The sequence below is a fragment of the Hordeum vulgare genome, chromosome 7H, assembly GCF_904849725.1.
Source record: "Hordeum vulgare subsp. vulgare chromosome 7H, MorexV3_pseudomolecules_assembly, whole genome shotgun sequence".
NCBI lineage: Eukaryota > Viridiplantae > Streptophyta > Magnoliopsida > Poales > Poaceae > Hordeum > Hordeum vulgare.
In genome coordinates this window covers 178934535-178959288 of record NC_058524.1, presented here as the reverse complement: position 1 = coordinate 178959288, position 24754 = coordinate 178934535, and positions in this window count along the sequence as shown.

Below are 24754 nucleotides of genomic sequence, written 5' to 3'. Positions count from 1 at the left end.
TTTTCTTTGTTGCTCTATTATATGTAACGATCTTATCATTTCCCGTAGTACATCCCCTACTTTGCAAGAACACGTGTACACTAAAATCTTGGCCTTTACATAGTTGATGACTCCATTGATGTCATATTGACCACGAACCACGGATGTAAAATGAAAGTACGAGTAAAAATGATAACATTGGTCGCCTCTATTTTGATGTGTGACTTTGGAGGAAATTATCTCAGTTTTATGAACTTAAAACCGGCAGTAAAATTCTAGTGTGTACATCGAAGCCTTGTTTTAACATGTATGTTTACTTACCTAATGCCATCATACAACCAGATTCTGATCCATGTTAGTGTTCTTTCAACTTTTTTGCTAGCCAACAACCAATTGGGATTTCTTTTTCTCACTCTCGTTCCAAGCTAGCAGGAACTTCTAATTACAAATGTATGCCCACTATTCTTCTACATTGTCCTGAATAGATAAGCACTTTAAACTTTTTATGCATTGTATGTTCAATGCATATCTAAAAATATGTATGTTACTCACCATACCAAAATTTCACATGAAATACTTCGAGCATGTCTAAAATTTGTTCATAAACTACCATTAGAACATTTGAACGTTGGATTTGGGACGCGAACAAACCTGCCACTGGTCCACACATGGAACAAGACCAATTGTTGTAAAAAATGCTTGTACGAAAATATTATTTTTATGTTGTTGTTCATCAACTATAGATAGCTTCAATGGTAGGTTACAATTGGCTTTTGTTCTACATTGCAACAAAAATAGCTCGTTGCTGCTGTTCCTGAACGTATTCCCCTGCGTGGTCCTATCAAAGTTGTGCCTGCTAGGAATGCCAAAGTGATTGCAAGGTAGTGCATTTCCTGCACAAATGGAACCATTCAAATTAATAGTTATTCCGTTGTCATGGCAATGCGTCCACATTTGAAAATTGGAGACACTGTTATACTCATGCTCTAAGAAGGTAGTGAAGGGATCTTCCTTTTCATTAAAGGAATGCCGAAATGCCGTGATCAAGCTGCTTCAGGTGTATAGTTTTGGTTGTTGGCCATGTGCTTCATAAAATGCGTTGGTTGTTACTATCTTAAGTATGTAGTTATGGATCATATGGTTGTCAAGATTGTTAATTTTGGATTTGTTAAGTACCATGTTAACCCACGTACAGTAAAATGATGTTTGTTAAGTTCTTAAATTTTTATGGAAAATATTAGTATAGCACACAGTTCATTCAGTTTAAGTGTGTGCCGGTTCGAGTATACGATATCCATGTGTTTCCAAGTGGTGATCATTGCCAATTTAGAGAAGGCATATTTCATATTAATTGTTCAAATTCCAAAATGATATGATATAAAAATAGGCCAACACATATTGACATATTTGGCATGCATAAAGAATTCAATCGAGCATCTACATGCTCAAATTGGTTTAGTACCTAGTTGGCGGAGTAATTTACAAAAATTATCTCACTAATTTGCATCAATATAATATATATGAACTGCTCATGCACAAAACTACTATGGTCCCTAACGCTGAACCAACACGCACAACTCCCACATCCATCGTGTCATTCCTCCGCTCAGGAGGACAAGAGGTTGCCAAGTTGATGACCTACACCTTGATCGAGTGAGGCAGGATCAACCTCATCATTGGGATCATCGGTACTGCTTCAGGCGCAGCTATCACCAGGACTGTCGCATCCACTGTGTCTTCGTACATCGTCCCGACGGCCGATGAGACCCTCGCTATTTCTAGTGCGGGAGCAATGACCGCCAGTCCTCCCCCTACGCCCGGAGCTATGTCCTCCTCCATATGGGATATAAGCGTGCGCCTTGTGCGGTGGCCGCTGCAATAGTTCTCCTTGCAGCGTCGCGGTTCCTGCTCCACCTCCCACTGCATCCGGTGCACTCTGCACCGAGCCCGCAATGTCGCCCACTGATACATCTCCAACTTATTGATAATTTATCAAGTAGTCATGCCATATTCATCTATGTTTACAATACTTTTATATGATTTTGATGCACTTCATATGATTGATTTAGAATTGACACGGACTGATACGTCTCCAACGTATCTATAATTTTTGCTTGTTCGATGTTGTTATGTTATCATTCTCGGAGGTTTTACAATCATTTTACTACATATTTATATTATTTTCTCGGACTAACCTATTTATGGTTTCAAAATTGCACAAGTTCTTATTTCGCACTTTGATTTGTAGGAATTAATTAGAAATTGTCGAAAAAACGCAAAAAGAGCCTTATTGGAGGACTACTCTAACTCCTCTGAAATCTATCCACAAACAGTTTTTCAAGATCGTTAGTTTGACCCACGTAGACGGCGCCCAATGAAAAAAATATATCTAAAACTAGGAAAGTGCGAGAAATTGTATGACAATGACTCTGGACTACAAATGTGTCCAAAGAGAACTTCGTATGCAATCTGGAGACGAGTTTTACTGAAGGAAAATATCTGATTACATGATCACGAGAATTATTGACGTGATTGAGTCAAACTCTTAACATATCTGATATATTCGGCCAAGCCACGACTTTGGAGACTCATGAGGGCTGTGAGGATCCCCTATAAAGGTTCTAGAGGTGCCCGAGAGACATTGGATCAAGGGTCCATTCATCGAAGGGCCATAGAGCACCACAAAGGCACATATAAGGAGAGAAAACCCCTAATTTTCGTAGAGCCACCAAGAGCGATGAATTTGCCTCTCCCTTGGCGGCCGCCAAGAAGGGGAGAGGCTCCTCCATTGCACCACCAAGACCAAGGAGGAAGGAGGGGCAAGGGGACACCGCCCATCGCCACTGCCGCCACCCGTCGCCGGTGTCGTGGCCGCCATCGCCTCCATCTCCTCGGGGCTGCACCTTTCCATCAACAAATCTCTCTTTCTCACCATGATAATGTGTGAGTAATCCTCCTTGGGGCTGAGGGTATGTACTAGTAGCTATGTGTTCAATCTCTCTCTCGTGTTCTTGAGATGGCACGATATTGATGTATCGCGAGCTTTATTAATATAGATGAATCATATGGAGTTTTCCCCTCTCTATCTTCTTGTGATGAATTGAGTTTTCCCGTTGAAGTTTTCTTATCGGATTAAGTCTTTAAGGGTTTGAGAACACTTGATGTATGTCTTACGATGGGATATCCGTGTTGACAATGGGATGTTCTATTGATCCACTTGATGTATGTTTTGGTGATCAACTTGCGGGTTCCGTGACCTTGGGAATCTATGCATAGGGGTTGGCACATGTTTTCGTCTTGACTTTCCGCTAGAAACTTTGGGGCACTCTTTAAAGCTCTTTGTGTTGGACTAAACATGATGAATCTGAAATTATGTGATGCATACCGTATAATCATGCCCATGGGTACTTGTGGTGACATTGGAGTATCTAGGTGACATTAGGGTTTTGGTTGATGTGTATCTTAAGGTGTTATTTTAGTACGAACTATAGGGCTGTTCGTGATACTTATAGGGATAGCTCATAAGATTGATCAGAAAACATAATTTTGAGGTTGTTTTGTACCGTACAATGATTTCTTCGTTTTTTCTTCGCTATTTGTGACTTTGGAGTGAACTCTTTGTCGCACGTGACAGATTTATATATGATTCAACTATGTTAGTATTGTTTAGAGAACTGGCACTAGTGAAAGTATGGACCCTAGGCCTTGTTTCCAAGAATTTACTATTTGTTACCTTGCTGTTTTTATATTTTCAGATTACAAAAACATATATCTACCATCCATATTACACTTGTATCACCATCTCTTCACCGAACTAGTGCACCTATACAATTTACCATTGTATTGGGTGTGTTGGGGACACAAGAGACACTTTGCTAGTTGATTGCAGGGTTGCTTGAGAGAGACCATCTTCATGCTATGCCTCCCACGGATTGATAAACCTTAGGTAATCCACTTGAGGGAAATTTTCTACTGTCCTACAAAACTCTGCGCTTGGAGGCCCAACACGAGTCTACAAGAAGAACATTGTGTAGTACACATCACGGACTGACGTTGTTTTCAGCACAATTATCGTGGTATTTTTTGTAGCGGAACGTTGCATGGGAACCAAAATTTTTGCTACACACACGAAGACCTATCATGGTGATGTGCATCTACGAGAGGGAGATCGGATCCACATACCCTTGTAGATCACTAAGCGGGAAGTGTTAAGAAACGAGGTTGATGTAGTGGAACAACTTCGTGATTCAAATCACCATCGTCCTACGGTCCTTCCCTATCTAGCATCGAACTGATGGCACCTCCGCATTCAGCATATGTATAGCTCGATGACGATCTCCGCCTTCTTGATCCGGCAAGAGAGACGGGGAAGTAGATGAGTTCTCCGGCAGCGTGACTGCGCGCCGGTGATTGTGATGATCTATTCCTGCAGGGCTCCGCCCGAGCTCCGCAGAAAACCGATCGAGAGGAAGAACTACAAAGTAGAGGTTTGAGTTGCACATGGCAAAAGTTCTGTCTCAAAACCCCTAAAAACCTCTAGTATATATAGGAGGAGGGGAGGGTTAGCCTTGGGGCTCAAGGGAGCCCCTAGGGTGCCGGCCGGGAAAGGAGGAGGGGGACTCCAACTCCAATTCGGTTTGGAGGAGGAGGAGTCCCCTCCTTCCTTCCCACCTCCCTCTTTTTTTTCTCTTTGATTTTTTCTCCTTAGCCGACATAGACCACTTGGGCTGGCCTCACCAGCCCACTAAGGGCTGGTGCACCACCCTTGGGCTATTAGGCTCTCTCCCGGGTCGGTGGGCCCCTCCCGGTGAAAACCCGGAACCCATTCGTCACTCCCGGTACACTGTCGGTAATGCCTGAAATCTTTCCGGAGACCAAATGAAACCATCATATATATCAATCTTCGTTTCCGAACCATTTAGGAAACCCTCGTGATGTCTGTGATCTCACCCGGGACTCCGAACAACTTTCTATCACCAACACCTATAACTCAACTACACTGAAACGTCACCGAACCTTAAGTGTGCAGACCCTGCGGGTTCGAGAACTATGCAGACATGATCTGAGACACTCCCCGGTCAATATCCAACAACGGGACCTGGATGTCCATATTGGATCCTACATATTCTACGAATATCTCATTGGTTGAACCTCTGTGCCAAGGATTCATATAATCTCGTATAACATTCCCTTTGTCCTTCGATATGTTACTTGCCTGAGATTTGATCGTTGGTATCCCTTTACCTATTTCAATCTCGTTACCGGCAAGTCTCTTTACTCATTCCGTAATAGAAGATCCCGTGACTAACACTTGAGTCACATTGCTTGCAAGGCTTATATGTGATGTTGTATTACCGAGTGGGCCCCGAGATACCTCTCTGTCACACGGAGTGACAAATCCTAGTCTTGATCTATGCTAACTCAACGGACACCATCGGAGATACATGTAGAGCATCTTTATAGTCACCCAGTAACGTTGTGACGTTTGGTACACACAAGGTATTCCTCCGGTGTCAGTGAGTTACATGATCTCATGGTCATAGGAAAGAATACTTGACACGCAGAAAACAATAGCAACAAAATGACATGATCACATGCTACGTTCATAGTTTGGGTCTTGTCCATCACATCATTAGGACATAATTCTCCTAATGATGTGATCCAGTCATCAAGTGACAACACTTGCGTATGGTCAGAAAACCTTAACCATCCTTGATTAACTGGCTAGTCAACTAGAGGCTTACTAGGGACCTTATTTTCTCTATATACCCACACATGTATCTATGCTTTCATTCAATACAATTATAGCATGCATAAAAAACGATTATCTTGAAACAAGAAATATAATAATAACTATTTTATCATTGCCTCTAGGGCATATTTCCAACAGTCTCCCACTTGCACTAGAGTCAATAATCTAGTCTCACATCGCTATGCTATTTACATTGGAATGAATCTAACACCCATACAGTTCTGGTGTTGATCATGCTTCGCTCGTGGAAGAGGTTTAGTCAGTGGATCTGCGACATTCAGATCCGTGTGCACTTTGCAAATATTTATGTCCTCTCCTTCGACATAGTCACAGATGAGGTTGAAGCGTCGTTTGATGTGTCCGGTCTTCTTGTGAAACCTTGGTTCCTTTCCTAAAGCAATGGCACTAGTGTTGTCACAGAACAGAGTTATTGGATTTAGTGCGCTCCACAAAACTCCAAGATCCGTCATGAACTTCTTCATATAGACACCCTCCTTAGCTACCTCCTAGGCAGCCATGTACTTCGCTTCACATGTAGAATCTGCTACGACGCTTTGCTTGGAACTGCACCAGCTTACCGCACCCCCATTAAGAATAAATACGTATCCAGGTTTGAGACTTAGAGTCATCCGGATTAGTGTCAAAGTTGCATCGACGTAACCCTATACGACGAGCTCTTCCTCACCTCCATAAATGAGAAACATTTCCTTTGTCCTTTTCAGGTACTTCAGGATATTCTTGACCACCGTCCAGTGATCCACTCCTGGATTACTTTGAAACCTTCCTGCCATACTTATGGCCAGGCTGACGTCCGGTCTTGTGCACAACATTGCATACATGATAGACCCTATGGCTGAAGCATAGGGGACGGTAGTCATCTTTCTCTATCTTCCACAGTTACTGGACACTGAGTCTTACTCAACTTTATACCTTGTAAAACTGGCAAGAACCCCTTGTTGGACTGCTCCATTTTCAACTTCTTCCAAACTTTATCATGGTATGTGCTTTGTGACAGTCCTATTAGGCGCCTCGATCTATCCCTATAGATCTTAATGCCTAATATGTAAGAAGCTTCTCCTAGGTCTTTGATTGAAAAACATTTGTTCAAGTAATCTTTTACGCTCTCTAAAAACTCCACATTGTTTCAATCAGCAATATGTCATCCACATATAATATTAGAAACGCTACAGAGCTCCCACTCACTTTCTTATAAATACAAGATTCTCAAACAACTTCTATAAACCCAAATGCTTTGATCACCTCATCAAACCGCTTATTCCAACTCCGAGATGCTTGCACTAGTCCATAAATGGATCGCTGGAGCTTGCATACTTTGTTAGCATTCTTTGGATCGACAACACCTTTGGGTTGCATCATATACAACTCTTCCTTAAGAAAACCATTGAGGAACGCCGTTTTGACATCCATCTGCCAGATTACATAATCGAAAATTGCAGCTATCGCTAACATGATTCGGACGGACTTAAGCATCGCTACCGGTGAGAAAGTCTCATCGTAGTCAATTCCTAGAACTTTTGAAAAACACTTTGCCACAAGTCGAGCTTTAAAAACGGTCACATTATCGTCCGCGTCCGTGTTCTTCTTAAAGATCCATTTGTTCTGAATAGCCTTGCGAACTTCAGGTAATACTTCCAAAGTCCACACTTTGTTTTCATACATAGATCCTATCTCGGACTTCATGGCCTCTAAAAATTTGTTGCAATCCGGTCCCACCATTGCTTCTTCATAATTCACATGTTCATTGTTGTCTAGAAACATTTTAGATAAGACAGGATTCCCGTACCACTCAGGAGCAGTACGGGATCTTTTCGACCTGCGAGGTCCGATAGTAACTTGATCCGAAGCTTCATGATCATCATCATTAGCTTCCTCCTCAACCGGTGTTTCCTCGACAAAGATTTCCCTCTACCCTGTGCCACCATCTAGAGGGAGCAGAGGTTTTACAACCTCATCAAATTCTATCTTCCTCCCACTCAATTCTTTCGAGAGAAACTCCTTCTCAAGAAAAGCTCCGTTCTTAGCAACAAACACTTTGCCCTCAGATCTGAGATAGAAGGTGTACCCAACTATCTCTTTTGGGTAACCTATGAAGACACACCTTTCTGCTTTGGGTTCCAACTTTCCAGGCAGAAGCTTTTTGACATAAGCATCGCATCCCCAAACTTTAAGGAACGACAACTTTGGCCTCTTGCCATGCCATAGCTCATATGGTGTCGTCTCAATGGATTTTAATGGTGCCCTATTTAAAGTGAATGCAGTTGTGTCTAATGCATAACCCCAAAATGATAAAGGCAAATCGGTAAGAGACATCATATATCGCACCATATCTAACAAAGTACGATTACGACGTTCGGACACACCATTACGCTGTGGTGTTCCAGGCGGTGTCAACTATGAAACGATTCCACATTGTCTTAAGTGAGCACCAAACTCGAAACTCAGATATTCACCCCATCGATCAGATCATAGGAACTTGATCTTCTTGTTACGATGATTTTCAACTTCACTCTGAAATTGCTTGAACTTTTCAAACATTTGAGACTTGTGTTTCATCAAGTAGATATATCCATACCTACTCAAATCATTAGTAAAGGAGAGAAAATAACGATATCCGCCGCGTGCCTCCACACTCATTGGACCGCAAACATCAGTATGTATGATCTCCAACAAGTCACTTGCACGCTCCATTGTTCCGGAGAATGGAGTCTTAGTCATCTTGCCCATGAGGCATGGTTCGCATGTGTCAAGTGATTCGAAATCAAGTGACTCCAAAAGCCCATCGGCATGGAGTTTCTTCATGCGCATTACACCAATATGACCTAAGAGGCAGTGCCACAAAAAGGTGGCACTATCATTGTTAACTCTACATCTTTTAGTCTCAATGTTATGTATATGTGTGTCGTCACAATTAATATTCAATATGAACAAACCCCTCACATTGGGTGCATGACCATAAAAGATATTACTCATAAAAATAGAACAACCATTATTCTCTGACTTAAATGAGTAACCGTCTCGCAATAAAGAAGATCCAGATATAATGTTCATGCTTAACGTGGGCACTAAATAACAATTATTTAAGTTCATAACTAATCCTGATGGTAACTGAAGTGAGACTATGCCGACGGCGATTGCACCAACCTTGGAACCATTTCCCACGCGCATCGTCACTTCATCCTTCGCTAGCCTTCGTTTATTACGCAGTTCCTGCTTTGAGTTGCAAATATGAGCAACAGACCTGGTATCAAATACCCAGGCACTACTACGAGAGGTGGTTTGGTACACATCAATAACATGTATATCACATATACATGGTTTGGCGTTGGTCTCCTTCTTATCAGCCAAATACTTGGGGCAGTTGCGCTTCCAGTGACCCATCCCCTTGCAATAATAGCACTCTGTTTCTGGCTTAGGCCCAGCCTTGGGTTTCTTCGGCAGATTGGCAACAACTTTGCCGCTCTTCTTGAAGTTACCCTTCTTGCCTTTGCCGTTTCTCTTGAAACCAGTTGTCTTATTGACCATCAACACTTGATGTTATTTTCGGAGTTCTGACTCTGCGACTTTCAGCATCGCGAATAACTCGCCGGATGACTTGTTCATCCCTTGCATGTTATAGTTCAACACAACGCTCTTGTAGCTAGGTGGCAGTGATTGAAGAATTCTGTCAGTGATAGCCTCTTGCGGGAGTTCAATCCCCACCTCAGCTAGACGGTTTGAGTACCCAGGCATTTTGAGCACATGTTCACTAACAGACGAATTCTCCTCCATTTTGCAAGCATAGAATTTATCGGAGGTCTCATACCTCTCGATCCGGGCGTTCTTCTGAAAGATAAACTTCAACTCCTCGAACATCTCATATGCTCCATGACATTCAAAGAGTCGTTGAAGTCCCGGATCCAAGCCATACAAGACTGCACATTGAACTACCGAGTAGTCCTCCTTACGTGATTGCCAAGCATTCAAAACATCTTGGTTAGACGTAGCGGGTGGTTCATCACCTAGCGCAACTTCAAAGACATAATTCTTTTTCCCCGCTTGTAGGATGAGCCTAAGATTACGAGCCCAGTCTACCAAGTTGCTACCATCATCTTTCAGCTTAGCTTTCTCTAGGAACGTATTGAAATTCAGGGTTGCTACTGCGTGAGCCATTGATCTACAACATAAAATATTGCAAAGTGGACTTAGACTATGTTCAAGACAATTAGAGTTTAACTAATGAAGTTACTAATAAACTCCCACTCAAATAGACATCCCTCTAGTTACTTGAGTGTGGCGTGATCCAAATTCACTAACTCAAGTCCGATCATCACGTCAGTTGAGTGTAGTTTCAGTGGTAAACATCTCTATGCTAATCATATCAACTATACGATTCATGCTCGACCTTTCAGTCTCTTGTGTTCTGAGGCCATGTCTGCACATGCCAGGCTCGTCAAGTTTAACCCGAATGTTCCGCGTGTGCAACTGTTTTGCACCCGTTGTATGTGAACGTTGAGTCTATCACACCCGATCATCACGTGGTGTCTCGAAACGACGAACTGTCGCAATGGTGCACTATCGGTGAGAACACAATTTTATCTTGAAATTTTAGTGAGGGATCACCTTATAATGCTACCGTCGTTCTAAGCAAGATAAGGTGCATAAAAGGATTAACATCACATGCAATTCATAAGTGACATGATATGGCCATGATCTTCTGCTTCTTGATCTCCATCACCAAAGCACTGACATGATCTTCACCATCACCGGCGCTACACCATGATCTCCATCATCGTGTTGCCATCGAGGTTGTCGTGCTATCTATGCTATTACTACTAAAGCTACAACCTAGCAATATAGTAAACACATCTACAAACACAAACGTTAGTTTAAAGACAACCCTATGGCTCCTGTCGGTTGTCGTAGCATCGACTTGCAAGTCGATATTTAACTACTACAACATGATCATGTGATACATCCAATATATTACATCATGTCTTTGGCCAAATCACATAACAAGCATACCCTGCAAAAACAAGTTAGACGCCCTCTAATTTGTTGTTGCATGTTTTACGTGGCTGCTATGGGTATCTAGTATGATCGCATCTTACTTACGCAAAAAGCACAACGGAGATGTGCAAATTTCTATTTAACCTCTCTCCAAGGACCGCCTCTGTTAAATCCAATTCAACTAAAGTTGAAGAAACTGACACCGGCCAGTTATCTTTATGCAACGAGTTGCATGTTGGTCGATGAAACCGGTCACTCCTAAGCGTACGAGTAATGTCGGTTTGGGCCGCTTCAATCCAACAATACTGTCGAATCGAGAAAATACTAAGGAGGACAGCAAATCGAACATCAACGCCCACAAAAACTTTTGTGTTCTACTCGAGATTACATCTATGCATGAACCTAACTCATGATGCCACTGTAGGGGAACGTTGCATGGGAAACAAAAAATTTCCTACGCACACGAAGACCTATCATGGTGATGTTCATCTACGAGAAGGAGATCGGATCGACGTAACCTTGTAGATCGCTAAGCAGGAAGCGTTACGAAACGCGGTTGGTGTAGTGGAACAGCTTCGTGATTGAAATCATCGTCGTCCCACGATCCGTCCCGATCTAGCACCGAACGGACGGCACCTTGATGACGCACGAGTATAGGGGATCAATCGTAGTCCTTTCAATAAGTAAGAGTGTCGAACCAAACGAGGAGCAGAAGGATCTGACATGTGGTTTTCAGCTAGGAAATATCTGCAAGCACTGAAATTATCGGTAACAAGTGATTGTATGGTGAGGTGATTCGTAGCAAGCAACAAGTAACAAAAGTAGCAACGGTGCAGCAAAGTGGCCCAATCCCTTTTGTAGCAAAGGACAAGCCTGGACAAAGTCTAATAGGAGGAAAAACGCTCCCGAGGACACACATGAATTTCTGTCATGCTAGTTTCATCATGTTCAATTGATTTGCGTTCGTTACTTTGATAGTTTGATATGTGGGTGGACCAGCGCTTGGGTACTTCCCTTACTTGGACAATCATCCCACTTATGATTAACCCCTCTCACAAAAATTCCCCAACTATGAAAGAAGAATTAAGACAAAGTATAACCATAGCATTAAACTAGTGGATCCAAATCAGCCCCTTATGAAGCAAGCATAAACTAGGGTTTAAGCTTCTTCCACTCTAGCAACGCATCATCTACTTACTACTTCCCAATGCCTTTCTCTAGGCCAAAATAATTGTGAAGTGTGATGTAGTGTAAGTTCACATAACACCACTAGATGAAAAACAACATACAACACATCAACATATCGAACGAATACCAAATTCACATGACTACTATTAGCATGACTTATCCCATGTACCCAGGAACAAAAGTAACTACTCACAAAGCATAATCATATTCATGACCAGAGAGTTAATGAGTAGAATCAAGGATCTGAACATAAACTCTTCCACCAAATAATCCAACTAGCATCAACTACAAGGAGTAATTAACACTACTAGCAACCTTACAAGTACCAATCGGAGTCGTGAGACGGAGATTGGTTACAAGTGATGAACTAGGGTTTGGAGATGAGATGGTGCTGATGAAGATGTTGATGGTGACGAGTCCCCTATGATGAGAGGAGTGTTGGTGATGACGATGGCGATGATTTCCCCCTCCGGGAGGGAAGTTTCCCCGACAGGATCGTCGTGCCGGAGCTCTAGATTGGTTCTGCTCAAGTTCCACCTCGTAGCGGTGGCGAATCCACGAAAAAGCTTCTCTTTGATTTTTTTTCCGGACGAAACCTTAATATAGCCAAAGATGAGCGCCAGAGGGGCAACTGGGGGCACACAAGCCCTCCAGCCCCGACCAGGGGGGTAGGCAGGGCCTGAGAGGCTTGTGGCCTCCAGGTGGTGCCCCTCTGGTACCTCTTTCGCCCAGTATTTTTTATATATTCCCAAAAAATTCCACGTTGATTTTCACAGCTTTTGGAGTTGCGTAGAATAGGCATCTCAAACTTGCTCCTTTTTCAGGCCAGAATTCCAACTGCCGGCATTCTCCCTCTTCATGTAAACCTTGCAAAATAAGAGAGAAAAGGCATAAGTATTGTACCGTGAAGTGAAATAACAGCCCAAAAAGCAATAAATATCAACATGAAAGCATGATGCAAAATGGACGTATCAACTCCCCCAAGCTTAGACCTCGCTTGTCCTCAAGCGAAAGCCTAGCTCAATAAACATGACCGCATGTTTAGGGAGAGAGGTGTCGACAAAACAAGATACGAACATGCACGCATCATGATCAAGATTGGAACAACAATACCAACATATAATCTCTCATGCTAAAGTGACAAATTCTTCACAGAGTAAAGCATGAATCAAGAACCTTACAGAGAATCAACAACCGATAGCCTTTAGTCATTGAAGCAATTGCAATTTATCACAATATCATAAAGTGTCAAATAAGAGCTTGTAAAGCAAATCCACATACTCAATCATCTTTTCGTTCTCTACAATTGCTACTACTCACGTGGTACTCATGAGATCAAAGTTTCAGCTGGACACAGAGGAAGATAGGGGCGTATAGTTTTGGCTCCCAACTGCTTACCTCAAGGGTAATGTCAACAATAATAATTCATGAATACTTACCTCCAAGTTGACATATGAATATAGATCTTTCCCTAGCATGTGACGTTAGCCAAGATAAAGGCGAAACAAGGAATTGGTGAAGATGACCATGACTCTTTCAAGGGCAAAAAGTAAAGGTACAAGATAGGCCCTTCGTAGAGGGAAGCAGAGGTTATCATGCGCTTTTGAGGTTTGGATGCGTGTCCTCTTAGTGCGGAGGAACATCACTTTATATTGCCTCCTCTGATAAAGAACTTTATTATGCAGTCTGTCGCTTTTATGTCTTCCTCATCACAGGTTCGTACATAGCTTATTTTCCACACACTAATAGATCATACATATTAGAGAGAAATTTCTATTGCTTGCACCGATGAAAACTTACTTGAGGCATATTATTCAATCCATAGGTAGGATTGGTGGACTCTCATGGCAAAACTGGGTTGAAGGTTTGTGGATGCACAAGTAGTATCTCTACTTGGTACGGGAGTTTTGGCTACTATGAGGTGGAAGCAATCGTCACATGCTAAGGGATCTCTAGTCATATAACATTGTTCGGAACCAAGCAAACACAATTCATTATGTTGTCTTCCTTGTGCAAAATCTACTTCTAGGCATGTAATAGTTTAGTGAGTGTTCACAATCATAGATGGTGTCAAAGATGATATATTTATATGTGAACCTCTCCTTTTTTATCACTTCCTATTAATTGCAACAATGACCAAGGTCTACGTTTGTCTACCCTCAACAAGTTTCAATCATCATCCTTTTTATATGTGAAGCCATCACTTCCCATAAAATCACTATATGATCTTGCATGCTTTTATTCTTTCTTGATCTTTTGATCATGGCAAGAGGCAAAGTTCTTCAACTAAGATACTCTTTATTATATGGCTCACGAGCTCGAATACATCGGGGGTGACACAAAGCAAAACTCAAGACTAAAACACTAAGACTTTTATTGTACTAGATAAAGAGAAAACTGAAAAGAAACAAAAATGAAACAAAGGTAAAGGCGAAAGATATGATGGTGATACGATACCGGGGCAACTCCCCCAAACTTGGCACAAGCCAAGGGGATTGCCCATACCCATGCTTAGTTGTCTTCCTTTGGAGGTGATGGTGGTGGAGTTGTTGAAGAGGTTTTGAGCTTGTTTAATTTCCAGTTGAGCATAAAATTTTGCTCCCTCAGATCGTCATTTTCCTCTTCAAGCTTCAACACCCTTTGGCATAATTCCTACTTACTCTCCTTCAAGAAATGAGAAGGGATAAACACAGTCTTAGGTGTCTTCCTTGAATCAGGGAGGCTCGACTTCTTGAACTCCACATGCGTCTGTCGAGGTTGAGGTAGAGGAGCCTCCTCTTCATCGGAACTTGTTTGTTCCTTCCCCTTGGGATCATAATCTTCTTCCTCATGAGTGGTCCAGCCATAAGGATCAAAGTCCCCATAGACCTTCGGGTTAGCGAGGTAATCAGCCACATAACTCTCCCCCTCTGAATCCTGAGAAGACATCTTGGCCTAGATGTGCGGCAGAAAACAGGCTCGAAACGAGAACAGAGGAAATTTGCGTGATACAGAGGTCAGACCTTTTGGGAGAATATATATTGATTTTTTCAGACCAAAAGGAATACTCCGTAGGAAAACGGAGTCCGGGAGGCGCACGAGGTGGACACAAGCCCTCCAGCCCCAGCCAGGGGGGTAGGCCGGGGCTAGGAGGCTTGTCCCTCCTCGGGCACTTTCTGGACTGCTTTAAATTTTTCTATTTTTTCAAATATTCCAAAACAGAGGAAAAAAGCTACGGGAAAGGTTTTGAAGTCGGTTTACTTACCGAATCACACACCTCTTCGTTTTCGGAGTCTAAAACACACTGATAAATATCCCTTATGTACTCCTCTGGAGTTATGGTATTGATAATATTGCTCTCAACATTTATGGGAGTACCTGAGATATAATGCTTGATTCTCTGCCTGTTTACCACTCTCGGACAATTATCTTCCATGTTGTTGATCTTGATAGCACCAGAACGATATACTTCCTCAACAATATAGGGACCTTCCCATTTAGAGAGAAGCTTGCCTGCAAAAAATCTTAAACGAGAATTGTATAGCAAGACATAATCACCTACATTGAACTCACGCTTTTGTATCCTCTTATCATGCCACCTCTTCACCTTTTCTTTGAACAACTTGGCATTTTCATATGCCTGAGTTCTCCATTCATCAAGCGAGCTAATGTCAAATAACCACTTCTCACTGGCAAGTTTGAAATCAAAGTTAAGCTCTTTGATTGCCCAATAAGCTTTATGCTCTAACTCAAGAGGTAGATGACATGCTTTACCGTACACCATTTTGTACGGAGACATGCCCATGGGATTCTTATAGGCAGTTGTATAAGCGCACAGTGCATCATCGAGCTTCCTAGACCAATTCTTTCTAGACCTGTTGACAGTCTTTTGTAGAATCAGTTTAATCTCTCTATTGCTTAGCTCTACTTGACCACTGGACTGAGGGTGATAGGGAGACGCAATTATATGGTTGACATCGTACTTAGCAAGCGTTTTACGGAAAGCACCATGAATGAAATGTGAACCATCATCGGTCATTAGATATCTAGGGACTCCAAACCTAGGGAAGACAACTTCCTTAAGCATCCTGATAGAGGTGTTGTGATCAGCACTACTAGTGGGGATAGCTTCTACCCACTTAGTGACGTAATCAACAACAACTAGGATATGAGTATACGTGTTGGATTTTGGAAAAGGTCCCATATTATCAAAGCCCCAAACATCAAATGGTTCAATGACAAGTGAATAGTTCATAGGCATTTCCTGACGTTTACTAATATTACCTATTCTTTGACATTCTTCACAAGACAAGACGAACTTACGGGCATCCTTGAAGAGAGTGGGCCAATAGAAACCTGATTGCAATACCTTGTGTGCAGTTCTATCTCCCGCATGGTGTCCTCCGTAGGCCTCTGAGTGACACTTCTGTAGGATCTGTCCCTGTTCATGTTTAGGTACACAACGTCTAATAACACCATCTACTCCTTCCTTATAAAGGTGAGGATCATCCCAAAAGTAATGTCTCAAGTCAAAGAAGAATTTATTCTTTTCCTGATATGTGAAACTAGGTGGTATATATTTGGCAACGATATAGTTTGCATAATCAGCATACCACGGTGCACTACGTGAAACATTGATGACATTCAATTGCTCATTGGGAAAGCTATCATCAATAGGTTGTGGGTCATCAAGAACGTTCTCCAACCTAGAAAAGTTATCTGCTACGGGGTTATTAGCACCCTTCCTGTCGACAACGTGAAAATCAAATTCTTGTAGCAAGAGAACCCATCTGATAAGTCTAGGTTTAGCGTCCTTCTTCTCCATGAGGTACTTAATAGCAGCATGATCAATGTTAATAGTGACTTTGGAATCAACTATGTAAGACCCGCACTTTTCACATGCAAACACGACTGCTAAAAATTCCTTTTCCGTAGTAGCATAGTTTCTTTGGGCACTGTCTAGAGTTTTACTAGCGTAGTGAATAACATTCAACTTCTTATCAACTCTTTGCCCTAGGACAGCACCAACAGCATAATCACTAGCATCACACATGATTTCAAAAGGTAAGTTCCAATCAGGTGGCTGAACAATAGGTGCAGTTATCAAAGCCCTCTTAAGTATTTCGAAGGCTTCCTCACAATCATGTCAAAAACAAAAGGGATATCCTTTTGCAAGAGATTGGTAAGAGGCCTAGAAATCTTATATAAGTCTTTAATAAACCTTCTATAGAAACCAGCGTGACCAAGGAAACTTCTTATACCCTTGATATCTGTGGGGTATGGCATTTTCTCGATTGCATCAACCTTAGCCTTATCGACTTCAATACCTATTTCAGAAATTTTATGTCCTAAGACGATCCTTCATTGACCATAAAGTGACACTTCTCCCAATTCAAGACAAGACTCGTGTTTTTACATCTCTGCAAGACTCGATCAAGGTTGCTGAGGCAATCATCAAAAGAAGACCCATAAACGGAGAAGTCATCCATGAAAACCTCGAAAATATTTTCACAAAAGTCAGAGAATATAGCCATCATACATCTTTGAAAGGTGGCAGGTGCATTACATAAGCCAAAAGGCATACGTCTATAAGCAAAGGTACGGAAAGGGCAGGTGAAAGTGGTTTTCTCCTGGTCAGATTGTGCAACTCGTATTTGGGAGAAACCAGAATAACCGTCTAGAAAGCAGAAGTGTGTGTGTTTAGATAGTCTTTCTAGCATTTGGTCGATAAAAGGCAAAGGGTAATGATCTTTCCTAGTGGCTTTATTCAATTTCCTAAAATCGATCACCATCCTATAGCCAGTAATAATCCTCTGTGGGATCAATTCATCCTTATCATTAGGGACAACGGTAATGCCTCCCTTCTAAGGGAAGCAATGCACCCGACTCACCCAATCGCTATGAGCAACATGATAAATAATACCTGCCTCCAGGAGCTTTAGTATTTCTTTTCTTACTACCTCCTTCATCTTATGATTTAATCTCCTTTGATGATCAGCAACTGATTTGAAATCAGGATCAATTTTAATCTTGTGCTGGCATAGAGTTGGACTAATGCCCTTAAGATCATCAAGAGTATATCCAATAGCAACACGGTGCTTCCTCAGAGTTTTTAGTAATTTGTTTTCTTCATGCTCTTAGAGGCTAGCACTAATTATGACACGATATACCACTTTTTCATCAAGATAAGCATACTTAAGCATATCAGGCAACTGTTTAAGCTCGAACACATGATCATCCTTTGGTGGGGGCGGAGCCCCAAGCAGTTCAACGGGCAGATTATTCTTAAGGATATGATATTTTTCTAAGACAACTCTATCTATCTCATCCCTTTCATCCATATGCATATCATTTTCATGCTCAAGAAAGTATTGCTCTAAGGGATCAGTAGGTGGCACGACAATAGAAGCTAAGGCAATAGTTTCATCCCTACTGGGCAACTCTTTTTAATGAGGTTGTCTACCAAACTTGGAGAAATTGAACTCATGTGACACACCTTCAAAGCCAATAGTGACAATTTGCTTCTCACAATCTATATGAGCGTTGACGGTATTGAGGAAGGGTCTACCAAATACGATGGGACAAAAGCTTTATTGGGTGGTAGCAAGAACGAGGAAATCAGCCGGATACTTCGTTTTACCACACAAGACTTCAACATCCCTAACAATTCCCACGGGGCAGATAGTATCTCTATTGGCAAGCTGAATAGTGACATCAAAAGGCTCTACCTCAATAGGTGCAATCTCATCTTTGATTTCATCATATAAGGATTGAGGTATTGCACTAACACTAGCACCCACGTCACATAAACTATGATAGCAATGATCTCATATGTTAACAGAAACAACAGGCATGCCAACAACAAGACTATGTTTGTCTCTAGCGTGAGGTTTAGCAATTCTAGCAGCATCTTCACAGAAGTGAATATTATGTCCCTCAACATCGTCGGACAAAAGATCTTTGATAATAGCAATGCTAGGTTCAACTCTAATTTTCTCAGGGGGTGTAGGTGTTCTAATGTAGCCTCTATGTATCACAGTTGAAGCTTTAGAATGATCCTTTATCCTAACAGGGAAAGGTGGTTTCTCAATGTAAGCATTGGGAACAACAGGATCATTATAGGCAAGGACTCTCTCTTCAACTCGATGGGTTTAACTACATTTACTTCTAAAGGAGGATGATATTTAAACCACTTATCCTTGGGTAGATCAACATGAGCAACAAATGATTCACACAATGAAGCTACGATCTCACAGTCAAGTCCATACTTAGCGCTAAAGTCACAAAAAGTATTTGTTTCAACAAAGGATTTAACGCAATCAAACTGGAAATTCATACCTGACTCCTTACCTTCTTCAAGATCCCAATCTTCAGAGTTGTGTTTAATTCTCTCCAATAAATTCCATTTGAAGTCAATATCTCTCTTCATAAAAGAACTAATACAAGAAGTATCAAGCATGGTGCAATCATCATGAGAAAGCCGAGCATAAAAGTTCTGAATGATAATTTCTCTCGAGAGCTCATGATTGGGGCATGAATATAACATTGATTTAAGCCTCCCCAAGCTTGAGCGATGCTTTCTCTATCACGAGGCCAAAAATTATAAATATAATTCCGATCACGATGTACTAAATGCATAGGATCAAACTTTTATGAAATTCCAATTTCAATCGATTGTAGTCCCATGATCCAGTATCATCACATAGCCTATACCATGTCAACGCCTTATCCTTCAAAGATAAAGGAAAGACCTTCTTCTTGACCTCATCCTCGGGCAAACTTGCAAGCTTAAATAAACCACAGACCTCATCTACATAGATTACATGCAAGTCTGGATGTGATGTTCCATCTCCTGTAAAAGGATTAGCCAGCAGTTTCTCAAGCATACCCGAAGGAAATTCAAAGAAAATATTTTAAGTAGGTGAAAAAGGTTGAGGAGCAACTATTTGTGCTTCCGTTTGAGGTGAAGATACCACAAACAAGCACCTCAAAGGATTAGTATCCATAGTGACAAGTGACAATGAATTTCAGCACACTATATGAATGTTTCCTTCCCAAGTTCCACTTACCAGAGGCACTTCACTCCTCGGCAACGGCGCCAGAAAAGAGTCTTGATGACCCACAAGTATAGGGGATCAATTGTAGTCCTTTCGATAAGTAAAAGTGTCGAACCCAACGAGGAGCAGAATGATCTGACAAGTGGTTTTCAGCAAGGAAATATCTGCAAGCACTGAAATTATCGGTAACAAGTGATTGTATGGTGAGGTGATTCCTAGCAAGAAACAAGTAACAAAAGTAGAAACGGTGCAGAAAAGTGGCCAAATCCCTTTTGTAGCAAGGGAGAAGCCTAGACAAAGTCCAATAGGAGGAAAAACGCTCCCGAGGACACATGGGAATTTCTGTCATGCTAGTTTCATCATGTTCATATGATTTACGTTTGTTACTTTGATAGTTTGATATGTGGGTGGACCAGCGCTTGGGTACTGCCCTTACTTGGACAAGCATCCCACTTATGATTAACCCCTCTCGCAAGCATCCGCAACTATGAAACAAGGATTAAGACAAAGTCTAACCATAGCATTAAACTAGTGGATCCAAATCAGCCCCTTACGAAGCAACACATAAACTAGGGTTTAAGCTTCTGTCACTCTAGCAACCCATCATCTACTTACTACTTCCCAATGCCTTCTTATAGGCCCAAATAATGGTGAAGTGTTATGTAGTCGACGTTCACATAACACCACTATAGGAAAAACAATATCAACACATCAAAATATCGAACGAATACCAAATTCACATGACTACTATTAGCATGACTTATCCCATGTCCCCAGGAACAAAAGTAACTACTCACAAAGCATAATCATATTCATGACCAGAGAGGTAATGAGTAGCATCAAGGATCTGAACATAAACTCTTCAACCAAATAATCAAACTAGCATCAACTACAAGGAATAATTAACACTACTAGCAACCTTACAAGTACCAGTCGGAGTCGTGAGACGGAGATTGGTTACAAGTGATGAACTAGGGTTTGGAGATGAGATGGTGCTGATGAAGATGTTGATGGTGACGAGTCAACTTCGATGAGAGGAGTGTTGGTGATGACGATGGCGACGATTTCCCCCTTCGGGAGGGAAGTTTCCCCTGTAGGATCGTCCTGCCGGAGCTCTAGATTGGTTCTGCTCAAATTCTGCCTCGTGGCGGCGGCGAATCCGGACGAAACCCTTCATTTAGGCAAAGATGAGCGCCGGAGGGGCAACCGGGGGCCCATAACCCCTCCAGCCCCGGCCAGGGGGGTAGGCTGGGCCTGAGACGGTTGTGGCCTCCAGGTGGCGCCCCTCTGGTACCTCTTTCGCCCAGTATTTTTTATATATTCCCAAAAAATTCCAAATTGATTTTCACGACTTTTGGAGTTGCGCAGAATAGGCATTCTCCCTCTTCATTTAAACCTTGCAAAATAAGAGAGAAAAGGCATAAGTATTGTACCGTGAAGTGAAATAACATCCCAAAAAGCAATAAATATCAACATGAAAGCATGATGCAAAATGGACGTATCACACCTCCGCGTTTAGCACACATACAACTCGATGACGATCTCCGCCTTCTTGATCCAGCAAGAGAGACGGGGAAGTAGATGAGTTCTCCGACAGCGTGACGGCGCGCCGATTATGGTGATGATCTATTCCTGCAGTGCTCCGCCCGCGCTCCGCAGAAAACCGATCTAGAGGAAGAACTACGAAGTAGAGGTTTGAGTTGCATGTGGCAAAAGTTGTGTCTCAAAAACCCTAAAACCTCTAGTATATATAGGAGGAGGGGAGGGGCTAGCCTTGGGGATCAAGGGATCCCCTAGGGCACCGGCCGAGACTGGAGGAGGAGGATTCCAACTCCAATTTGGTTTGGAGGAGGAGGAGTCCCCTCCTTCCTTCCCACCTCCCTCTTTTTTTCTTTCTCTTTGGTTTTTCCCCTTAGCCGACATAGCCCCCTTGGGCTGGCCTCACCAACCCACTAAGGGCTGGTGCGCCACCCTTGGGCTATTAGGCTCTCTCCCAGGTGGGTGGGCCCCTCCCGGTGAATACCCGGAACCAATTCGTCACTCCCGGTACACTGTCGGTAATGCCCGAAATCTTTTCGGAGACCAAATGAAACCATCCTATATATCACTCTTCGTTTCTGGACCATTCCAGAAACCTTCATGACGTCTGTGATGTCATCCGGGACTCCGAACAACTTTCGGTCACCAACACCTATAACTCAACTATACCGAAACATCACCGAACCTTAAGTGTGCACACCTGCGGGTTCGAAAAACTATGCATACATGACCTGAGACACTCCCCGGTCAATATCCAACAGCGGGACCTGGATGTCCATATTGGATCCTACATATTCTACGAGTATCTTATCGGTTGAACCTTTGTGCTTCGGTATGTTACTTGCCCGAGATTTGATCGTCGGTATCCCTATACCTATTTCAATCTTGTTACCGACAAGTCTCTTTTCTCGTTCTTTAATACAAGATCCCATGACTAACACTTGAGTCACATTGCTTGCAAGGCTTATATGTGCTGTTGTATTATCGAGTGGGCCCCGAGATACCTGTGTGTCACACGAAGTGACAAATCCCTATCTTGATCCATGCTAACTCAACGGACACCTTCGGAGATACTTGTAGAGCATCTTTATAGTCACCCAGTAACGTTGTGACGTTTGGTACACACAAGGTATTCCTCCGGTGTCAGTGAGTTACATGATCTCATGGTCATAGGAATGAATACTTGACACGCAGAAAACATTAGCAACAAAATGACATGATCATATGGTACGTTCATAGTTTGGGTCTTGTCTATCACATCATTCTCCTAATGATGTGATCCAGTCATCAAGTGACAACACTTGTGTACGGTCAGAAAACCTTAACCATCCTTGATTAATACGTATGTCAAGTAATTAACCCATGGATACTTGAAGTGACATTGGAGTATCTAGGCGACATTAGGGTTGATTGATATGTATTGTAGGTGTTGTTATAGTACGAACTCTAGGGCTCTTTGTGTCACTCATAGGAATAGCTCAAAAGATTGATCGGAAAGGGTAACTTTCAGGTGGTTTGCTGCTTACAAAAATTTCAACTTATGTCCTCCACTACTTATGAACTTTGGAGCTATTCTTTGTTGCATGTTGAGGGATGACCATATGGTGGTACTATGTTAGCATTGTTGAGAGATTGCACTAGTGAAAGTTGAACCCTAGGACTTGTTGCTAAGCATTTATACAACATTTCGCTTGCCGTTTGCCACTTGCTACCATGCTGTTTTGATTTATTGAGATTACAATTTTTTTTTCAGTTGTCCATACTACACTTATATCACCATCTCTTCGCCGAACTAGTGCACCTATACAATTTGCTATTCTATTGGGTGTGTTGGGGACACAAGAAATTTCTTATATTTGATTGCAGGGTTATTTGAGAGAGACCATCTTCATCTTACACCTCCCACGGATTGATAAACCTTAGGTCATCCATTTGAGAGAATATTGTTGTTGTCCTACAAAACTCTCCACTGGGAGGCCCAACAATGTCTACAACAATAAAGTTGCATAGTAGACATCACCCACTCGCGATCACTAGGTGCTTTCAAGACGACCCTGGCTAACCTGCTAGCTTGCTCGCGTCATGATTCCTATCTCCTGTGGTTGTCGTCGGGAGCGGCGGCGTCATGGTCATCGACTCTCAAGCCGACCATCTCATCGGTGGCCTTGATCCCGTCGTCGCCCAACTCCATCTTGTTGTCAGCCATTGGGAGTTTGATGGTATGTATGGCAATTAGCTGGGGGATTATTGACTCGCTTCCGCCGACAATCGTTGTGGTAATTTATAGCTAGCTGCTGCCAAGGTGGTTGGGGATTTTACAATTTGCCGTTGTGGCTGGCAATTGCGCTTGTGCGGAAGCATTGGCTCGAGGGCGGGAATACTAAATGGAGAGCATGAGTGACAACCAGCAACCATTGGTGAGGGTATAAGCGACAATGCGTGGCGAGTCGTGGCATGGAATTATTACTTTACACCCGTGTGTGGTTGCGTCACTCATCAAAGGCACTTTGTATTTTAGACCTGGTGTGATATATCTATTCTACATGGCACACGGTTTGAGGGACATGTGTATATCATCATTAATTTAGGCACTCGGTCGTTGGGGGTGGTTTCTGGGTCGCACACATCTTGTTCCATCAATCGTGTGCGCTCTTTTATTACTATCGCCCACGCTTCGTTTACTTACATTGTGTACCCATTAGATCACACAATACCCAGATATTTTCATAGTTTCTGAATTCTTTTCGGTGCACACATAATCGCACACAAAAAACATGTAGCAACCATTTGCAATCGTGTATAGGGACATAAGTAAATATCACCACTTTTCGCTCTCTATCGTCTCTTTCCCCTCTTGCATCCCCCAAATCTTGCCTTCTTCTCCCCACTGTCCTCGCCCCCACAAAATCCTCAACATTTCCCATGTCTTTAGAATCTGGAATCCCCGTGTACATCACGGAAGGTGCAAGGTTGATGCAGCTTATAAGTGTGTAGGGGCCCGGGTGGCGGCGGCGGTACACGCTGATGAGGGTGTGGAGGCCCTAGCTGCAAGAGCAGAAAAGATGGAGGTTGCATCAGATCTATTGGGGGCAAGCGCGGTTTCTTATGCGAAACACTCAGTTTTGGCCTTCACAAGGGCAAAAAACGCCGATGAGGTCGTCGTTACCATGGCAACTCGTGCTAATTTGGTCGCGGTATGGGCAAAAGCCTTGTTAGAGTCTCCTACCGCTCTAGTAGAGCGTGCAACTTATGG